This window comes from Calliphora vicina, chromosome 5 (genome assembly GCF_958450345.1).
Source record: "Calliphora vicina chromosome 5, idCalVici1.1, whole genome shotgun sequence".
Taxonomy (NCBI): Eukaryota; Metazoa; Arthropoda; class Insecta; order Diptera; family Calliphoridae; genus Calliphora; species Calliphora vicina.
In genome coordinates this window covers 12531133-12552975 of record NC_088784.1, presented here as the reverse complement: position 1 = coordinate 12552975, position 21843 = coordinate 12531133, and the positions used below count along the sequence as shown (strand labels likewise).

Here is a 21843-nt window from a genome sequence, read left to right as displayed (position 1 = left end):
TTAAAAATAAACATCACACTATAAATGAAATTGCCTGCTAATAAAAAACAAATAAAAACCAAAAAAATAGTGTGAAAGTGTCATAAAATAAATGTAAAATTTGGCAACTCTAATTGTGGAGTATAAACAGTGGTACGAGCAAAGGAAAAATAAACGCACAATTTTATTAAAACAGGTAAATAGAAAATAAATCTTTATTTAGTATAAAAAATAAAATTTATGCAAAAAATTAACAAAATAATTGAAACCAATTGAATATGTAATAGATATTCATATTGAAACTGTTTAGTAAATTGTTTTTAGGTGAAAATATTAATTATTCTTGAGCAAAGAAAAGCAAAAATAATAAAATTGAAATTTCAAATTTTAATTCAAATTTTCGAACATATTTTTAAAAGCTTATACCTATTCTGAAACATTATTGAAAATACTTCAAAAATCAAAAACATTTTGATTTTTTTTTCAAAAATTTTTAAATTCAAACTTAAAAAGTAAAAGAAAACAAAAAATATTTTTAAAAAATCCACAAGATTCATACCTAGATTATTTTAAAAAATTTCGAACATAAGTTAAAATTTTCGATATCAAACAAATGAACAAAATTCTGTTTTTATAGTAAACAAATATCAGGAAAAGAGCAAAAAATACCAAATATTAAATTTTAAAAAATTTTATTAAAAACAAGTAAGAGAGCTATATTCGGCTGTGCCAAATCTTATAAACCCTCCACAAAATTATGCGTCAAAATACAAATTTTAAATATTTTTAGGTAAACAAAATTTCTTTTTCCAAAGTTATTTTTTTTAATTTTTTGGAATTTTTTTTGTTGAAATTTTAAAATTTTTTCTTTTAAATTTTAAAATTTTTTTTGGGTGAAAAAAAATTCGAATTAAAAAATATTTTTTCCGATTTTGACCCATTGTAGGACCAACTTACTATGGTCTTATATACGTCGTTGCATAGGTCTTTGAAATATCTATCATTAGATATCTATATTGTCTATATTAATGACATAGTAATCCAAATCGAGGTTGTCCTGGTTTTTTCCATATATCTCAGTCATTTGTGGACCGATTTTGCTGATTTTAAATAGGAAACTTCTCGAAAGCAGTCTGACAGAATTATTGAAGATTTGTATCCCGATGATATCTGGGGTCTTCAGAAAATTGATTACAACATACAGATGATCAGACAGACAGACGGACATGGCTTACTCGACTCCGTTATCTATAAGGATCCAGAATATAAATACTTTATAGGGTCGGAAAATTATATTGTGGAAATTACAAACGGAATGTCAAACTTGAAGGTGAAGAGTATAAAAAAGCCAAAAAAAAATTACAAAGCAATAAACAAGTAAGAGAGCTATATTCAGCTTAGCCGTATCTTATATACTCTTCACCAAATTATACTTTAAAATAAAAATTTTAAATATTTTTAGGTAAACAAAATTTAAATTTTTTTTTTTAAATTGTTCTTTAAATTTTCAAAAAAAAAATTATTTTTAATTTATTAGAAAAAAAAAAGAATTTTTTTTGGAAAAAAAAAAATTTCGGCTAAAAAATATTTTTCCCGATTTTGACCCATTGTAGGTCCAAATTACTATGACCTTTTATTTGTCGTTGGAAAGGACTTATTTATCATAAGATATCCATATTGTCTATATTAATGACTTAGTAATCCAGATATACATAGATACAAAATAGGCTAAAAATCGAGGTTGTTCCTTATATACCAGCCATTTGTGGTCCGATTTTCTAGATTTTAAATAGACATCGAGCCGGGAATATTTTCGATATATTGATGTATCAATCATATTTGTAAGTTATATGGGGGTTACGTAAAGTTGATTTCAACATATAGGCGGACATTGTTAAATGGACTCCGCTATCTATAAAGATACAGAATATGTATACTTTGTAGATTCGCAAATGAAAAATGTTAGCTATGACCTTTTTCCATCTTTCTGGCAACATATGCATTTCGAACCAAAAGTACTGCTCATATTTTGAGGCCAAGAACGAATCAAGCCAATATCAGATACTATATTCCAAAGTAAAGCGTATCGATCGATACAAATAGTAGTCGGACGGGGCACGGTCTGGACTATAAAGCGGATGAGGCAATATGTGGCTTAGCCATGATGGGATATTACGGTCACAAGTGTTCCCTGTGATGGTCTGTTCTAATTTCTGCCGCTTACAATATATATAATCCCTTTGCTTCGGCTGGTTGTCCGGGCTTCACAAAATGATTCTCTTTTATAGCGTTCAAGCATCATTTCTTCAAAATCGTATTTCAAGGTCTCTCGCTTCTATTCGTATGGTACCCAATTTCACTGATTTTGTAAGAATCTTGCTGTTCGCAAACATTTTGAATTTGTTGCTTGGGAGTAATGACTCCAATTCTTGGTCTTCAAACTTTTTTGGCTGGAATGAGCGATCTTTGTTTTCCGTGTCAAAATCACCAAAAAATATTTTTGTTTACTGAAAAACTAAAACTTATCAAGTTCAAACTGAACTAAGAATTATATTTTCTTCAGTATCTTACGAGTGTCTTTGATATGAATTGACAACAGTTGACAATTCCATAAAGAAGTTACAATTTGCAGATTGCTACACGACGGAAATTAGTGGACTAAACAATCTTATAATGAAATTTAAAAATACTTTAGTCCTGTCGATTTACTGCTTCTATATTTAATTCCCAGCCTAAATACAGGCGCAACATGCTGAACTTATTCAGCTGTTCAGTGAAATTAGTTTCCTATATAGGAACTTAATCATGCCCTAAATAAGATATCTAATATTTACGAGATATAAAAAAATAAATATCAATCATATAATCGATTTGTAACATAGTTTTCAGCAAACCAGTAATCAAGCGATGATATGTTAATAGACAATTATGTGAATGAGAGAATATATTAGAACTAAATTCAAAGCATGTCTGACTTTTGTATTAGAAATATCAACAAAACTATAACTTACTAGCCTCTGTATCGGATACCTCTGACAGTTTAAAACCCAAAAACAATCCTCTTTACACTATAGCTGTTGAAAACCTTGTCAAAAATATCATCACTTCTATATGATAATCATATTTTTAGCAGTTTATTTTCTTACAATTGACTTCTTTATATTTTATATAAACAATTTTATGAAAACAAAATAAAAAAGATAAAAATTCCAAGAAATCGGTGACTTAGTCTTTTTTAATATGTTACTAACTAAATAAAAGCTATAATAAACAATATTTATTTACTTAGGAATTTGAGTGTTATATCTTATGATAAGAATTTATGTTTTCATCACAACTCATGTAATATATTTAAAAATTACTTATAACATATAAAAAAAGTCTTCACAGTACTTGTATTTTATCTTTTTAATTTAAAATAAATATTTGTTTATCATGTTCCTTCGAATTATAAATTCTTATTGGCAAATTGTCTACTAATTCAGTTTTAAACAATGTTATTTTACCTAAACAATTTCTATATTTAGACTACTGTGCTAAATAACTGTTTGTGACAGACTGTCTAGCTTTTATATATGTTTGCCAATGTATGTGTGATGATGTATTTGTTGTATTTCTCTGCTATTCCCTTGTACCTATCATTCTTGTATGTTTGTTTATTTATTTTTTTGTTTGTTGGCTTTTTCTACTTCCTGCTATAAATTTGTTTTACAGTTTTTGTTGTTGCTACGACTGTGGCTGCTGCTCCTTTTTGCCACTAATAGAGAGATGCCAGCTGTTTGGCTTAAAATGTCACTTCACATCATTATAAACTCAGAGACAGGCCAGACACACACACAGCTAAATTCTTAATGAATTTTTCTGCTTTGAAGGACTATTTTAACAATAAAATATGAATGAAATTAAAAATAAGCAAGGAAAAAAGAGAAGAACATTAAAGGAAATATAAATCTTTATACAAAACATGTGTTGTTGTTGTCTGTTATGACAGATTTGTCTAGTGTTTGGTATATTTTTGTTCTATAAATAAAGAATTATTTTTAACACGAGCCAGTTTTGGAGTATTAGAAATCTATGTAAATTTTTAAAAATAGAAAGGAATAAATTCATGATGTAATAATGATTGAATGTATTAGTTTTTAAATAGGAATTTAAAAATACGAGGGCAAAAGGTAAAGTGCTTTGTAAACAGATTTATATGTATATTTTTCCATAATTTTCGAAATTAGATATTAACAATATTGGAAGAATATTCCAATAAAATTCTTTTTTATTATTTTTAAACAATACCAACAATTTAGACATTTTTAGCCATGTTTGAAAATTCGAACATAATTTCGAAAATTTAGTTTTAAGCCAAAAATATTTTATTTTGAATGTTTATTACAAATGTGCAAGGATTTTTATTCTGTTCTCTGATTTTTGCCTTGTTTTCGATTTTCGAAATTAAAAATATTGGATGAAAACCAAAAAAGAAAAGTTTCTTTTATTATATTCTCGATTAATAATGAAATTGAGACATTTTGAGGCATGTTCGAAAATTCGAACATAATTTCGAAAATTTAGTTTTGAGTCGAAAGTGTCTTATTTTGATTGTTTATTGCAAATATATAAATATTTTTATAATCTTATGCCATTATTGCCTTGTTTTCGATTTTCGAAATTAAAAATGTTTTAGGAAAACTAAATATAATAATTTTTTTTATTTTAGTTTTGATTAATATTGAAATTGATACATTTTGAGGCAAGTTCGAAAATTCGAACATAATTTCAAAAATTTAGTTTTGAGTCGAAAATGTCTAATTTTGACACTTTATTGCAAATATACAACGATTTTTGTATGTTTCTGCCATTCTCGCCTTATTTTTTATATTTGAAATTAAAAATGTTTGAAGAAAGCTAAAACAAATCAGGTATTTTTATTTTATTTTCGATTGATATTGAAACATTTTGAGGCATGTTCGAAAATTCGATCATAATTTCGAAAATTTAGTTTTGAGTCGAAAGTGTCTTATTTTGATTGTTTATTGCAAATTACAAAGATTTTTATAATTTTATGACATTTTTGCTTTGTTTTCGATTTTCGAAATTAAAAAATGTTTGAGGGTAACAAAAAAGAAAAGTTTTTTTTATTATATTCTCGATTAATAATGAAATTGAGACATTTTGAGGCATGTTCGAAAATTCGAACATAATTTCGAAAATTTAGTTTTTATCAAAAAAAAAAAATATTTATTTATGTTTTTGTATTTTCATTTAATCTTGAATAATTTAAATTATAAATTCAGAAGGAAATTAAAAGATAGGTTTTCGTGTTTTCTTACAATATTAAAAGGACTTTTCGGTTAACCTTAGAATTCATTAAATTTAAGGTGTGTTGTTTTACTTATTTTTTTATTAAGAAAATTCTACTTATTATTAATATTTATTTTAAAATCTATGACTATATAAAATAAAAATCTCAAATAAAAAAAAATCAAAATAAAAAAACGAAACAAACTATAAAATCTTAAAAACTTATAACTCGTACATTTTATTACTTACTTGCATTTTGTATTTTGTGCATATGTTTCGTTAGTTTAGTTTAGTTTTTTCTTTTTTATTTTTTCTCTATAAGCATTGACACCCACATTTTCTGTTTTAATAGCGAGCGATAAGATACAGAAATGTGATGTGAGTTACTTTGACTTTATGGTTTTTAATAGTCAAGTCACCTGCGGCCATAATCCACATTGCACTCGTACATGTACGGCTACGACGTGTATTGTATTCATTCATACACTGCACGCTTAATTATCTCTATGAGTGAGTGCCTGCTCTTGTATGTTTTTCTTATGAATATTTTCTTACTGTGAAGTAAATGCATGAACTAAATTTATACATATATTTTTTTACTTTTTAAAAATAAACACCAACACAATATTTTGTGAACAAAAAAAAAATTATGTGTGGTGAAAAAAAATTATTTTCATCCTTGTGTTTTTAATGCGAAATGTGGTAAATCGTTTGGTTATAAAGGGGGTTTGGAATAGTGCAGATAGTAATCCTAGAAATAAAATTTAGACATTTTGAGAATTCGAACATATAATTCTTAGCCTTAAATATTATATTTTGCAACCATACAAAGGTTTTTTTTATATTATTCTGATATTTTGATAAAGTTTTTGATTTTCGAAATTAAAAAATTTTTGAGGAAAATTAAACAAAAATAGTTTTTCTATAATATTTTCTATTAAAATTGAAAATTGAGACCTTTGAGGCATGTTCGAAAATTCGAACATAATTTCGAAAATTCGAACTTATTTTCGAAAATTTGATTTTTAGCCTAAAAACTTATATTTTGGTTGTTCATTGCAAATATAAAAATATTTTTGTATGTAATAGCTATTTTTGCCTTGATTTCGAAATTAAAAAATTTTGAGGAAAACTAAAACAAATCCTTTTTTTTGTATTATATTTTTTATTGAAATTGAAATTAGGGATATTTTGAGGCATCTTCGAAAATTCGAATTTAACTTTAAAAATTTATTTTTTGAATTTATTCGAAATTTATTTTTTATTTTAAAAATTTTACTATTTTTTTAATAATATGTTTGAAAATTCGAATTTATTTTCGAAAATTATTTTTTTAGGCGAAAAAGTTTTATTTTGCTTGTTTATTGCAATACATTCAAAGGTTTTTATTTTTTCAGCTATTTTTACACTGTTTTCGATTTTCGAAATTAAAAATTACAGATAAAAATTCCAAAAATATCGTTTTTTAAAACATTTTCGATTAATATTGAAATTTTAAGACATGATCCAATATTCTAACTTAATTTCGAAAATTTAGTTTTTAGCCGAAATAACTTATTTGCCATATTATTACGAATATATAGAAATTTTCTATTCAGTTCTGGTTCAGAACTAGAACTGAACTAGAACTGAACTAGAACTGAACTAGAACTGAACTAGAACTGAACTAGAACTGAACTAGAACTGAACTAGAACTGAACTAGAACTGAACTAGAACTGAACTAGAACTGAACTAGAACTGAACTAGAACTGAACTAGAACTGAACTAGAACTGAACTAGAACTGAACTAGAACTGAACTAGAACTGAACTAGAACTGAACTAGAACTGAACTAGAACTGAACTAGAACTGAACTAGAACTGAACTAGAACTGAACTAGAACTGAACTAGAACTGAACTAGAACTGAACTAGAACTGAACTAGAACTGACTAAACTTATCACTGCAACAGCAGCCAGTTTTTAAAATCGTGTAATTAGCAAAACATTTTAGACTAGGAGTAATGACTTTTTGTTTAAAATAAAAAATCATTTGGTCCTAATATAAAGTGTTTTCTATTCTTTTAATAGACAGTTTTTTCCCTAATGAAAAAATCTACCTGTTTTTAGATACAACAGCACTTAAAATCTGTTTGTGTCTACCTTTATGTCGCCCTAATTTCTATATTTTATTACATATTTCTTGCTCAAGTGCAATTTTCTGCCATTTACTCCATTAAAAAATCATTTATTTTCTATTTAGTTTTTTTCTTTTATCTGACGTACAACTTCTTCTTAAACTCTTTTATGTGGCTGTTCTCAATAATTTTCGCTAAAAATAAAATACGCAACATCAACAATGAAAAGCGACGACAACGGCAACAATAACAAAAGTAACAAAATAATAATAATAAGTTCAAATCTATTGTGATTCTATGGGTTACAACAATAAAAACACTTAAACATTTTGCTCGTTTATTGTTTTTATTGTACAATGTACTTGTTGTTGTTGTAGTCAATTCATTTGCTACTTTTGCAGGTTTTTTTCTATTGTTGTACCATTTGCAAACGTTTTAAGAGGGTAGTTTGGAAAGGGCTTTTCTTAGTTGATATTGATTGGCAATATATTCATTATTTTAGAAAATTGACTCTGTTACAAAATTACACTAAATTTTGGCCAGTTCTAGTTCAGTTCTAGTTCAGTTCTAGTTCAGTTCTAGTTCAGTTCTAGTTCAGTTCTAGTTCAGTTCTAGTTCAGTTCTAGTTCAGTTCTAGTTCAGTTCTAGTTCAGTTCTAGTTCAGTTCTAGTTCAGTTCTAGTTCAGTTCTAGTTCAGTTCTAGTTCAGTTCTAGTTCAGTTCTAGTTCAGTTCTAGTTCAGTTCTAGTTCAGTTCTAGTTCAGTTCTAGTTCAGTTCTAGTTCAGTTCTAGTTCAGTTCTAGTTCAGTTCTAGTTCAGTTCTAGTTCAGTTCTAGTTCAGTTCTAGTTCAGTTCTAGTTCAGTTCTAGTTCAGTTCTAGTTCAGTTCTAGTTCAGTTCTAGTTCAGTTCTAGTTCAGTTCTAGTTCAGTTCTAGTTCAGTTCTAGTTCAGTTCTAGTTCAGTTCTAGTTCAGTTCTAGTTCAGTTCTAGTTCAGTTCTAGTTCAGTTCTAGTTCAGTTCTAGTTCAGTTCTAGTTCAGTTCTAGTTCAGTTCTAGTTCAGTTCTAGTTCAGTTCTAGTTCAGTTCTAGTTCAGTTCTAGTTCAGTTCTAGTTCAGTTCTAGTTCAGTTCTAGTTCAGTTCTAGTTCAGTTCTAGTTCAGTTCTAGTTCAGTTCTAGTTCAGTTCTAGTTCAGTTCTAGTTCAGTTCTAGTTCAGTTCTAGTTCAGTTCTAGTTCAGTTCTAGTTCAGTTCTAGTTCAGTTCTAGTTCAGTTCTAGTTCAGTTCTAGTTCAGTTCTAGTTCAGTTCTAGTTCAGTTCTAGTTCAGTTCTAGTTCAGTTCTAGTTCAGTTCTAGTTCAGTTCTAGTTCAGTTCTAGTTCAGTTCTAGTTCAGTTCTAGTTCAGTTCTAGTTCAGTTCTAGTTCAGTTCTAGTTCAGTTCTAGTTCAGTTCTAGTTCAGTTCTAGTTCAGTTCTAGTTCAGTTCTAGTTCAGTTCTAGTTCAGTTCTAGTTCAGTTCTAGTTCAGTTCTAGTTCAGTTCTAGTTCAGTTCTAGTTCAGTTCTAGTTCAGTTCAGTTCAGTTCTAGTTCAGTTCTAGTTCAGTTCTAGTTCAGTTCTAGTTCAGTTCTAGTTCAGTTCTAGTTCAGTTCTAGTTCAGTTCTAGTTCAGTTCTAGTTCAGTTCTAGTTCAGTTCTAGTTCAGTTCTAGTTCAGTTCTAGTTCAGTTCTAGTTCAGTTCTAGTTCAGTTCTAGTTCAGTTCTAGTTCAGTTCTAGTTCAGTTCTAGTTCAGTTCTAGTTCAGTTCTAGTTCAGTTCTAGTTCAGTTCTAGTTCAGTTCTAGTTCAGTTCTAGTTCAGTTCTAGTTCAGTTCTAGTTCAGTTCTAGTTCAGTTCTAGTTCAGTTCTAGTTCAGTTCTAGTTCAGTTCTAGTTCAGTTCTAGTTCAGTTCTAGTTCAGTTCTAGTTCAGTTCTAGTTCAGTTCTAGTTCAGTTCTAGTTCAGTTCTAGTTCAGTTCTAGTTCAGTTCTAGTTCAGTTCTAGTTCAGTTCTAGTTCAGTTCTAGTTCAGTTCTAGTTCAGTTCTAGTTCAGTTCTAGTTCAGTTCTAGTTCAGTTCTAGTTCAGTTCTAGTTCAGTTCTAGTTCTAGTTCAGTTCTAGTTCAGTTCTAGTTCAGTTCTAGTTCAGTTCTAGTTCAGTTCTAGTTCAGTTCTAGTTCAGTTCTAGTTCAGTTCTAGTTCAGTTCTAGTTCAGTTCTAGTTCAGTTCTAGTTCAGTTCTAGTTCAGTTCTAGTTCAGTTCTAGTTCAGTTCTAGTTCAGTTCTAGTTCAGTTCTAGTTCAGTTCTAGTTCAGTTCTAGTTCAGTTCTAGTTCAGTTCTAGTTCAGTTCTAGTTCAGTTCTAGTTCAGTTCTAGTTCAGTTCTAGTTCAGTTCTAGTTCAGTTCTAGTTCAGTTCTAGTTCAGTTCTAGTTCAGTTCTAGTTCAGTTCTAGTTCAGTTCTAGTTCAGTTCTAGTTCAGTTCTAGTTCAGTTCTAGTTCAGTTCTAGTTCAGTTCTAGTTCAGTTCTAGTTCAGTTCTAGTTCAGTTCTAGTTCAGTTCTAGTTCAGTTCTAGTTCAGTTCTAGTTCAGTTCTAGTTCAGTTCTAGTTCAGTTCTAGTTCAGTTCTAGTTCAGTTCTAGTTCAGTTCTAGTTCAGTTCTAGTTCAGTTCTAGTTCAGTTCTAGTTCAGTTCTAGTTCAGTTCTAGTTCTAGTTCAGTTCTAGTTCAGTTCTAGTTCAGTTCTAGTTCAGTTCTAGTTCAGTTCTAGTTCAGTTCTAGTTCAGTTCTAGTTCAGTTCTAGTTCAGTTCTAGTTCAGTTCTAGTTCAGTTCTAGTTCAGTTCTAGTTCAGTTCTAGTTCAGTTCTAGTTCAGTTCTAGTTCAGTTCTAGTTCAGTTCTAGTTCAGTTCTAGTTCAGTTCTAGTTCAGTTCTAGTTCAGTTCTAGTTCAGTTCTAGTTCAGTTCTAGTTCAGTTCTAGTTCAGTTCTAGTTCAGTTCTAGTTCAGTTCTAGTTCAGTTCTAGTTCAGTTCTAGTTCAGTTCTAGTTCAGTTCTAGTTCAGTTCTAGTTCAGTTCTAGTTCAGTTCTAGTTCAGTTCTAGTTCAGTTCTAGTTCAGTTCTAGTTCAGTTCTAGTTCAGTTCTAGTTCAGTTCTAGTTCAGTTCTAGTTCAGTTCTAGTTCAGTTCTAGTTCAGTTCTAGTTCAGTTCTAGTTCAGTTCTAGTTCAGTTCTAGTTCAGTTCTAGTTCAGTTCTAGTTCAGTTCTAGTTTGAAAGCACTGTTCCGTTGGCCCTTGTATCATATAAAAATAATTTTCTATTTGCCTTTTTAATGTTTTAGTTTTTTTTTTTCCTCTTGTACCTACTACATACTAATATATCAGTTCATTTTTTTTTTGTTTGTTTTACATTAAAGCTGCTTTTCATGTTTAGTTGTTTTTTTTTGCAATATTTTTCTTTTCATCAAGTTGCTGCTGCCTTTTATTTAGCTGTAGTAGTTGTAGTTGTTGTAGCTATTGTTGTTTTTGCTGTTTTTGTTTTATTATTGAGCAGGCAACATCAGCATATAAATCAATAAGAAGCTCTGTATTCAGCAAACAAAATGTATGATGGTTGAGATTTTGTGTGGGAATTGTTGTGGCATATTACCTCCTAATAATCCCCACCGCCATCACCACTATCACCATCACCACCCAATAAACACACTTACATACATTAGTATTTATACTTACTTACATACTTACTTATGTATGTATGTAGGGGGGGGGGGGAAGGGGAGAGTGCTTCTATGCACATAGATAATTTTATTAAACCAAGTAGAAAATTTTCTTAATATTCCACAAACGTCGTCGACGTAGTCGTCATTGTCATCATCGTGCTAGTCCCAACTAAAGTAGACCCATATGATGCTTTACGAGCACATTTACTCTTAGATTATTACAATTTATTCATGTAATAGCAGAGATGGACAACAGTCAGTTTAGTAACTTTTATTACAGGAGAGTTTTTAACATCATAACTTCAGTTCAAAATGTTTACCATTACTCCCAAAAAGCATGCTTTAAATTTCAAGTTTTGAGGAACTATTAATGTTGTTCCTCTTAAAGGTTAAACAAACGTATCACTTTGACCTACTTGAAGGAAAATTAAAGCACCCATTCCGTGGACCACAAAATAAAAATGTCTATTTGATCGATAAAATGTTTATAACTTTCAATGATTTCAAAAATATATGCTTTTAATTTTAAGTTTTTGAAAATTATGTTTTAAATTTTGCTAAATTTACAATTGCTTTGAATTTTCCATTCCTGCTTTCGAAGTGTTTTTGCATTAAAATTTGTATTAATACAAGTACTCGTATTATCAATAAAATGAGTAACTGCTACAACTTAAGAGAGAAAGAGAGATAGCTGACACCCTGGTGAAAATAATATTTATGTGTTTTAACGAGTAGTCATTGTTGTTCTCTTTTTCCTTGAAAATGCTCCTTGTTTATACACTTGCAAATTGCAATTTGTATTTACTATAGTAATGCTAAGTTAAGTGCTTTTATTTTTGAGCCACAATTTTGTAGTAACAAGTCCTGCCAAGGCACTGCTACATCTAAGCAGTGGCAGTGTCAGATGTTGATAACAGTTTTATTCTATTACTGCTGTCTCTTACCCTTCTTCTAAATTACGTATGTCACGGTTTCACTTCCAAGTGCAAGGTTTGCTTTCTAAATTTAAGCTTTGACAACTGCTTTCATAAGTTTTGAACTTAAATTGAATTATTCAGCCCATATTGATATTATTGATTAAAGGAGTTTTTTCCCTTTTCCCATTTTTCCTATTCAAATTTAGTGTTATAAAAAACGGATTTTTTTATTCATGATTGAGCTGATTTTCTTAAGATTTTCCAAGTTCTTCATATAAATATTTGATAATTACATCTTTACTGCCTCATTTTTAAACTTATTCAATGTTTGCTAGTTATTATTTAGCTTTATAATTATTGACATCACTTGTTTACTACCAAAATAATCCGGTTTTTATTTACTTTGGCTCTCTCTTTCTCTCCCTCTCTTAGTTTTCTGAACTCCACTCCTCATAATCATGTGTGTAATATGTGTGTGTTAGATGGATTTTTTACAATGTTGCCATCGTGATAATAGTTTTATGCCGAGTGAAGTGAAGGAAAATTGAAATATTGTTGCAATATAATTAATTTTTACATAATGTAACAATTTGCAAAAAAAGTCAGTGAATTTATCTACAATATATTTGAAATGGGAATAAATAATGTTAAAAAACTAAAACTTATTAAAAAGTTTATGGTTCAACTAATTTTTCAAGTGCCCAGCAAGATGGACATCATTGAAATTTCATTTTATAATGTTTTCTGTTCAAGAAGACTGAGTGCAATTTTGTCCCCTAAATCCATCACTATGTGGTGAAGTAGATTTGGCTGCTATTGTGCAAAAGTAGGGGATGGTACTCCGTATGCAAGATCTGAAGGGATTATGCTAGTTGGTGCCGGAAAGGCTTTTTTTCTGCATTGATTTTTCACGAAATATTGTAAAATTAAGCGATCCCTATCTTTAAATTCGAAATTTTTATTCTTTCAAAGGCTTATTGATGACATTATCTATGGTATATAACATAGCGCAATTTTCCGTCGCGGCTTTACTGGGAGGCGCGTATCCGAAATGTCGAATTTCCCATGACTGGCGCATAAATCAGGCTGAATTTGAGCAATTGCATGGGTTATTATGGTATTGAGGGCCAACATGGTTTGTAGCTTATTCGCATAGACTTGGGACATCACCTCCACGTTAGATGACCATGCCCTCAAATCACTTTGCAAAATGACCAAGGTGGCATGAGCTGTGCGGCTGTGGTATCATCCAATTCAGGCCAAAGGAAGTTAGTAATCACCGACCTATAGCGCTCGCCGTTGAGGATGATGGCCTGTCCAACGTCGTTCTCAGAGAAATATGGACTGATGAAGCTGCCAACCAAATATCCACACCAAACAGTGACTTTTACGGGATGCATTGGACGCTCTTGAATCTCAGTTGGATTGGTATCGTCCCAAATTCGACAATTTTGTCGAAAATGTTGTCCTAACCGTAAAATAGGCAAATCGAGCGGAAGTTTGCCCGAATAGAACACCTATTTTGATAAAACAATTTTATCATTTGCACGTGTTGTTGAATGCTATATTTGTTAATGGTGATTTTAAAAACAAACTGAATAAATGACACTCAATTCGACAGCTGTATAAGTTACTTAGAGACCGACATAAACCTGTTTATTTAGACCGAAATTGGACCGCTGTTCTATAAATTGAGTGATTACAAAAACGAGCTAAAAGTCATGCGAATTCGATTTACAGAACACTAAAATATGCGAATTCATTTAAAAACGAACACGTTCCTCGGATTCGGTTTACAGAACGGAGTTAAGTTGGTTTCGCGTTTGGTGAAGTATGTTTCGCTCCATTGCCAAAATCCTATGATTGCGAAATTTATGGCATTGCTATAAACATCAAAACTGTCAAAAATTTATCTTGAGCAATGCTCTGTATGATCTCCTAGTATTCAATGATGAATGACGTTGTATTTCCTGTGAAGGTTATTTATAATTTCTGACGGCGTTTTACGCCATGGAGAACAAGGTATAGATATAGTTTTTCCTCGTTCATTCAAAAATGTGGTCCATGGTTTAGTCATCCAGCAGGTTTTACGCACTGCATAACACAAATTGCCTTGGTAAAGTACTGACTACGGGTTCTGGTAGCTGTGTTGACAGGTCACTGTTTGAGGTGTGCGTACGTAAGGAGATCTCATTTACCTTTTATTGACTTCGGCAGATGTTGTCACAATGAGGACACCCTAAAAGAGTAGTTTTTGCACGATCTGACGGATCTTGTGGGAGTGGATTTTTAGGAAGATGTTTACATTCATTCGTGCATATGGTTGGTTTTGGCAGTGAACCGCACATGGACATGAAAAGGTGCTTATTGGGGGACCCAGACATAATCCTTTTCGGATATCGGTATGGACCATATATGGTTGGCGTATGTCAGCGGTGTACACGGGATTAGCTACGGTTTATGGTAGTTGTATTGACAAGGCACTGTCAACTTATTAAGAGATTAAATCTATCGAGTACGAGGAGAAATCGGTAGAATATATCTTCTTGCAATTGATTAGGTGGGTTTGGCATCGAACCGCACAGGACTCTGTTTGATGTGCGCGCATGTGAAGAGATCTCATCTACCTTTTATTGACTTCAGCAGAATTTATCGCGGTGAGAACGAGGATGAATCCGTGAAACATCTCCTCTGCCTTTGCCCTCTTCTATCTTCGAAAAGGACCCCCCAACGTACATAAGGTTGGTTTGGCAGTGAAACACAGACATTCATGAAAAGGTGCTGATTTGGGGGACCCCGGCATTATTCTTTTCGAATAGTGGAACACCTCTTCTGCCTTCGCCATGCTTATTTGGAGGGACCCAGGCATGATCCTTTTGGGATATTGGTATGGCTCCTACATGGTGGTCGTAAGTCGGCGGAATTCACGGGATTGGCTACGTCTTCTGGTAGCTGTGTTGATGGGTTCGCTTGTTAGGAGATTGAATCTATCTAATACGAGGAGAAACCAGTGCAACATCTCCTCTGCCTTAGCCCTGCTCTATGGTCGGAATTGGACAATCCAATTCTGTTGGATCTATTCGGAATATGAATTCGTTCAATCAAGGGTATATATAAGTTTGTCATTACGTTTGTAATTTCTACATTTTTATTTGCGACCCCACAAAGTATATATATTCTTGATATAGTCATATCGCCCTGTCCGTCTGTATGTTGAAAACAACTTTCCGTAGCCCGCAAATAACTTACAAACATGATTCATACATCAATATATCGGGAATTCTTCCGGCTCTGTTGCTATTTAAAATCGTCCTACAATCGGCTGAGATATAAGAAAAAACCGGGACAACCTCGATTTGTTACCTATTTTTGATCTACATCTGGATTACTAAGTCACTAATATAGACAATATGGATATCTAATGATAGATATTTCAAAGTCCATTGCAAAGATGTATATAAGGATATATATATATAGTAAGTTGGACCTACAATGGGTCAAAATCGGGTGAACATTTTTTTAACACGAATTTTTTTTCACCATAAATTTTTTTCATAAATTATTTTTCCAAAATTTTTTTTTTAAAAATTAAAAAAAAATAAAAAAAAATTAAAAAACAATTTGAAAAAAAAATTTAAAAATAATTTAAACAAGTAAGAGAGCTACATTCGGCTGTGCCGAATCTTATATACCCTTCATCAAATTATATATCAAAATACAAATTTTAAATATTTTTAGGTAAACAAAATTTATTTTTATACCCTTCACCATGAGTGGCAAGGGTATATATAAGTTTGTCATTCCGTTTGTAATTTCCACATTTTTCATTTGCGACCCCACAAAGTATATATATTCTGGATCGTTATAGATAGCGAAGTCGATATAGCCATGTCCGTCTGTATGTTGAAATCAACTTTCCGTAGCCCCCAAATAACTTACATACTTGATTCATACATCAATATATCAGGAATTCTTCCAACTCTGTTGCTATTTAAAATCGACAAAATCGGCCCACAAACGGCTGAGATATAAGAAAAACCGGGACAACCTCGATTTGTTACCTATTTTTGATCTGCATCTGGATTACTAAGTCATTAATATAGACAATATGGATATCTAATGATAGATATTTCAAAGTCCATTGCAACGATGTATATAAGGATATATATAGTATGTTGGACCAACAATGGGTCAAAATCGGTGCAAAATTTGTTTGAACCCGAATTTTTTTTCACCATAAATTTTTTTTTTATAAATTATTTTTCCAACATTTTTTTTTTAAAAAATTAAAAAAAACTTTTTTAAAAAAAATTAAAAAACAATTTGAAAAAAAATTTAAAAACAATTAAAAAAAAATTAATTTTGTTTAAAAAAAAAATTTGGTGAAGTGTATATAAAATTTAGCTCTCTTACTTGTTAAACCTTAAACTAATCCTTCTTCTCCCAACATTCCAATTATGCTGTGCTTTTAAGCTGAGCATTGCTTAAGAAACCATAACAATTGTATTTAACAATTTAGCTAAGCTTTTAAGATATCCTTAAACATGGCAAAGCAAAAAAGCCGGTTATAACATTGTTTTATGCTTTAACCCTGCCTAAAAGAAAACCGGTTGAAAAAAAAGCTTTCAAAGCCGGTTTACACAAACACACATGATTTAATTAAAAAATCTATATACGAGTTGTAGTTTTAGTAGAGTAGTTTTACTATTTCATGCGTATGGTCAAAGGCAAGGAGTGTGAGTGTGGGATGAAAGGAGTAGCAACAACAACAAATCGCATAAAACACTCTCTTGGCCAAACTCTCTCTCTCACTTTTAGACTTTATGAGTAGAAAATACTTCCTTGTTTAAAAAGTCCTTCCACATACAACATGTGTAACAACAAAAACAAGGGATTGGTAGAGCATAGATTTGTTTGGGGGAAGAAGGGATTTTTTTTCTTCATAAAAACTGCAACTCTCTTACCATAAATATGTTTATGCTCTTAAATCAAGTGCCCACCTTTAAACTGTATATGAATGTTGTTGTAGTTATTGTTGTTGTGTAGTGAGTTTGTCAAACTCTTTGCATAAAATTGTTGTTGTTTTTCTGAGTTTATGTTTTAAAAGAGTGTGAGTGAGTGTATCTGTGTGTGTGGAGTTTGTGCGCTGCAATTCACAAGTTTTGTGAACTTTTTGTTGGCAAAAACCAAAAAAAAAAAACAAACATGAAAAAAAGCCAGCAAGAAAAAACGTTTTTTCAATAATCGTAGCTCCTTTGTCGTCAGTCATCGTTGTCGGTTGTCGGGTCGGGAGTTGTTATTATACATAAAACATATTTTATATATTTTAATAAAAATTTATAAATTTAAGCTGGTATTTGTTCTTGTTGTGTGTGTGTGTGTATATGCGTGTGTTTAAAACGCTCGTACAAGTTTTTCCTTTTAATTTTGTGTGTGTGTGTTAACTTAAGCCCCTTTGGCCCCGTGTATGTGTGTTAGCCAGAAAATATAATTTAATTTCATTGGAAAAAAGAAAAGCAATTGTAGCAAAAATAATAAAAGAATAAAATTATATATGGCATTAAATTAAAATAATATCCCTAAAACAAAAATTAAAAAAAAAAGAATTTTGAAAAGAATTAAATGAATAATTTATAAATGTTTAACAAAATAAATGAAAATACTACATCAAATAGAAAATTCTTTAAACAAGTGCTGCAAGTGAAACTTTAATTCTTCGCCTATAATTCATTTTAATTCTTAACGTAAAAAACTTCTATGAAGTGTGTATACGAAAAAATGGTAATTTTTCCAATAGCCAACTTTTGTTTTTTTTTTTGTTATAAATAAATTACAAATGTTTTTATTTTGCTAAAAATTTTGCTTAATTTTTCATAAAAATTTTGAAATTCCTTGCAAATAATTTAGTTTGTTACAGAAATTTTCATAATATTTAAAAAGATTTTCCCAAAATCAAATATTTAATGATGTATAGCAATTTCTTTTATTTGATTTTTTTTGTTCTTCAACTTTATTAGTTTTAGAGGGTTCCTTAAGAGAACGAGAGGGACAGAGAGGAGGTGCCTTGTTGTACGTAGTAGTAAATTTTTAACAAGAGTAGAAATATGTATGTAAGTGTGTTTTAGTGTGCGTAAATGTAAAGAGAGCTGGGGCCTTGGTAGTAGGGTAGTATTGTGTTATATATTGGTTATTGTAGTGATTTTTTCCTTAATATTGGTTATGGTTTTGGTCTTGTTGATTTTCTTAACCCTCTAACCCACAAACTTTAAAAAGCTAAAAAAAAGTTCTCAAATAATTTTTTTTTTGGAGTAATTATGACCCAATAAACTCAGAACAGCCATCAGAAACTAATTTGCATATTAAGTTTAGGAACCAGGTGAAGAGTGCCTCAGGGCATTGTTACCAGTTTAGGTGTAAAAAACAATAATTATCAGGCCTGTCACAGAATTCCATTCCGATCGAAAGTGGAATTAATTCCGTAATTTGCTTCTTCACAAAAAGTAAAACGAAAATTTCTTTCGGAATGAAACCATTTTCAGTTTTCAAAGTGGAATTGATATTCGTTTGTATTTATTTGATTTTCTTAAAATTTGAATCAATTTCTGTAACAAAAACTTCACTTTTGTTTTAATATAAAAAAAGCCTGTCAAATTAAAATCTGAAATACAGAATTAAATTAAATATTTTTTGAATTAACAAATTACACGTAATCTGAAGAACCTAAAACGAAATCGATCGGAATAAAAACTACGGAGTTGAAACCATTCCGAACGAAATGTGTGACAGGTAGAGATGCCAAACGGGGAATCCCGTTCCCGAAAATCCCGGGGTTTTCGGGATTTCTCAAACCCCGAAGCCCGGGATTTTTTAATTTTAAATCCCGGGGTTTTCGGGATCTTCCAAATCCCGTTTTTCATAAATAAATAGAGGAATTTGACATTTTTGTGTGCCTTTTTCATTCATTTTGACATTCTACATGCCCGAATATCGCAAAGTGATGTTCAGCAAAGTTGTTAAGCTCAACTCCTGCTACAATAAAGTTAATAAAGGAAATCGGTATTTCTGGTTTTCCTTGAGTGGGGCTCTAGAAAATCAATTCTTCACCTTTTTTTGTAAGTTATCTAACAAAACTCAATTTGAATCCTCTTCAAACGAAATTGATTTTATCTCAAAGGCTAAAAGTATTATTAATAAATGTAAAAACCCAAATAACAATAACGAAACCAAGTTATAATGTAGATTTGCAACTTGCAAAAGAAATAAATCACTTAATTTCTGAAGGAACAAGAGGAAAATACTTGCAGATTTGTTATAAGTGTTTGCAAACGGTTTTGTTTTGTCGGAAACAAAATTCGTTCCAGAATGCCAGACGAAACCATAGATGCAGTAGTATGCTTTTTAGTATCTAATAAAAATTAGTTGCAAAATAAAAAATGTACTTTCAATTGTAAAGACATAATTATGTACATTTCTTTCTTATAATTTTCGGGATTTTAGATTTCCCGAAAATCCCGAAACCCCGGGTCGGGATTTCGGGATTCTTTACCAAATCCCGATCCCCGGGATTTTCAAAAATCAGTCCCGATTAGCATCTCTAGTGACAGGCCTGTATGATACGGTTTTATTGAAAAAGTAATTAAAAATAACTAATAAAAAATATTTCGAATAGATCGGGCGACTAAAAGTTCAAAAAAATATTTTTTCGAATTGTTATTTTAAATTTTTTTTTTTTAAATTTAAAAATTTTTTTTTTGGTGAAAAAAAAAATTCGGGTTAAAAAATATTTTTTACGGCTTTGACAAATTGTAGGTCCAACTTACTATGGTATTATATACGTCGTTGCAAAGGTCTTTGAAATATCTATCATTAGATATCCATATTGTGTATATTAATGACTTTATTGGCTGACAAACCCACCTTGATCTTCATTGGCGGCGATTCAATCCGAGAAACCACCACAACACTGGTGTGTTTTGTCCATGGATACACGTTTTGACCACGGTACGAAACGGCGCAAAAACTTTTCCATATTGCGGTCGAACAACACCCAACACTCCTGCGAAGTTTTCACACGATTTTGAGCAAACGCGGCAGCTACCTTCCGGAAAGCTTTCTCATACCCAAGATATCATTCAAAATTTAAATCACTGAGCCATGAGATACACCTATGGCTTCCACAATCTTTCGCACTTTCAAATTCACCATATCGTGATTTTTTTCAATTGTTTCGGGTATGAGACCGCAACTTCGATGCTTCAAAGGTCACAACGACATTCAGTAAACCACTTGTTTACCATTGAAATTGATGGTGCAAAATTCCCATAGTATTTATCAAGCTTAGCCTTGGTTTGAGTGATAGTTTTTTTCCGCAATAAATAATGCTTAATGAGCACACGATATTACTTGTTTCCAATTTCTCATCAGGTCACGCGGTAGTCTGCTATCAATGGCTGTCAAAACTCAAACTAAATGGCGCAGCTTATTAAAATATTGGTGATTTTTATCTGACTAATAATGTCAAATCGTTCTCAAACATTTGGCATTTGAGAAATTATTTCAATTCAAATCATTCTCAATTTGTTTAATCACACACATTAGCAAAGAGATAATATACCTCCCAGTCCTCGAAAGTAATGAGTTTCAGATGTGCTCACATTTGCCAGGCTATCCTGCTGTCATTCCTGGAGACTCGTTGAATCTGCGCTCCGGAAATATCGGCCAAATATTGTCAACTCTGTGACAGCTGAATTAACATATTTGCCAACTCGTCGATCCAATTTACTTTCCTCATTTGAAAAACATCTAACTAAGAGTAAGGATTGTTAATAATTTTAAAATAAAAGTACTTCTCAAATTATGAATAATGCGAAGGCTATTATTCTCAAACTTTTATAAAATCATTCTCAAACGTTTGAAAATTGTGTAAGGAATTGCCTGGATTTAATTCATTCTCAATTTAATATACATATGTTTTCTGGAAGTGTCCAAGATGATCCCACCACATATTTCCCTGTACTTGCCTTTGCTCCGGGATACAAATGGCCTGAAGTTAAACTGCTCAGACATTTTTTTCTTTGGGAAAGAGAATTCTAAGGCAGCAATCGCGATTGAACTGTGAGAATAGCCAATCTCGAGCGTTGTGAAGACTACATTCGAACCAAATTTGAACCAATCGCCAAAATCTCTGAGTTATATTCTGTAACTTGGAGTTATCTGACCCGGGAAGTTTAAAGCGTTGTATACAGACTCTCGTATATTATTACAGGGCAGCGTTGTATACAGACTCTCGTATATTATTACAGGGCAGAACTTTTAAATGGACAGAAGTCCACTCCATCTACATGTTTCTTCCATCTCCTTCTCTGCCAATTAATGCGAATATCAATACTCACATCGAATCCATATTTTGTAACTTTTTTAGCATTTCCATCTAGATACTTTTCTTCAAAGCTTGCCACAACTACAATCTCATACAGAAGACTGTAATGAACAATCACTGTGTAGACCCAGTAACTGATCTTGAGGTCCAATCCTTAGCTATTTTTTGCAGGTTTAAAGTGTGACAGTAGCCTTTTTCAGTTACTCCTTAATATTAAGTTTCAAGCTAAATTTACTATATAGCTTGATGTCGAAATATTCTCCTCTGTTGGTAAAATTGATCTGTCTTGTTGATCAAATCAATAGATCGAAACTCAATTATCTTTTAATTCCTTTATCAGAATTTTCATTTTAATATTGTCTAAAAGAGACTTGAAATGTCCATATCCGATTTTGCATATTTTTACTTCCAGCTGCATAA

At 31.2% G+C, this 21843-nt stretch overlaps 1 protein-coding gene across 3 annotated transcripts in view; it reads left to right on the top strand.

The window, feature by feature from the left end:
• The window catches only part of ckn (CRK like proto-oncogene, adaptor protein), a 71449-nt gene continuing 49606 nt past the window's right edge, over positions 1–21843 (top strand). For 2 of the 3 annotated variants that reach the window (XM_065511559.1, XM_065511556.1), the window contains exon 1: positions 2–175. The gene's annotated coding sequence lies outside the window, so the exon portion shown is untranslated. Of the gene's footprint in view, positions 176–21843 lie in introns of all 3 variants that reach the window. The other variant, XM_065511558.1, reaches the window with a different exon arrangement.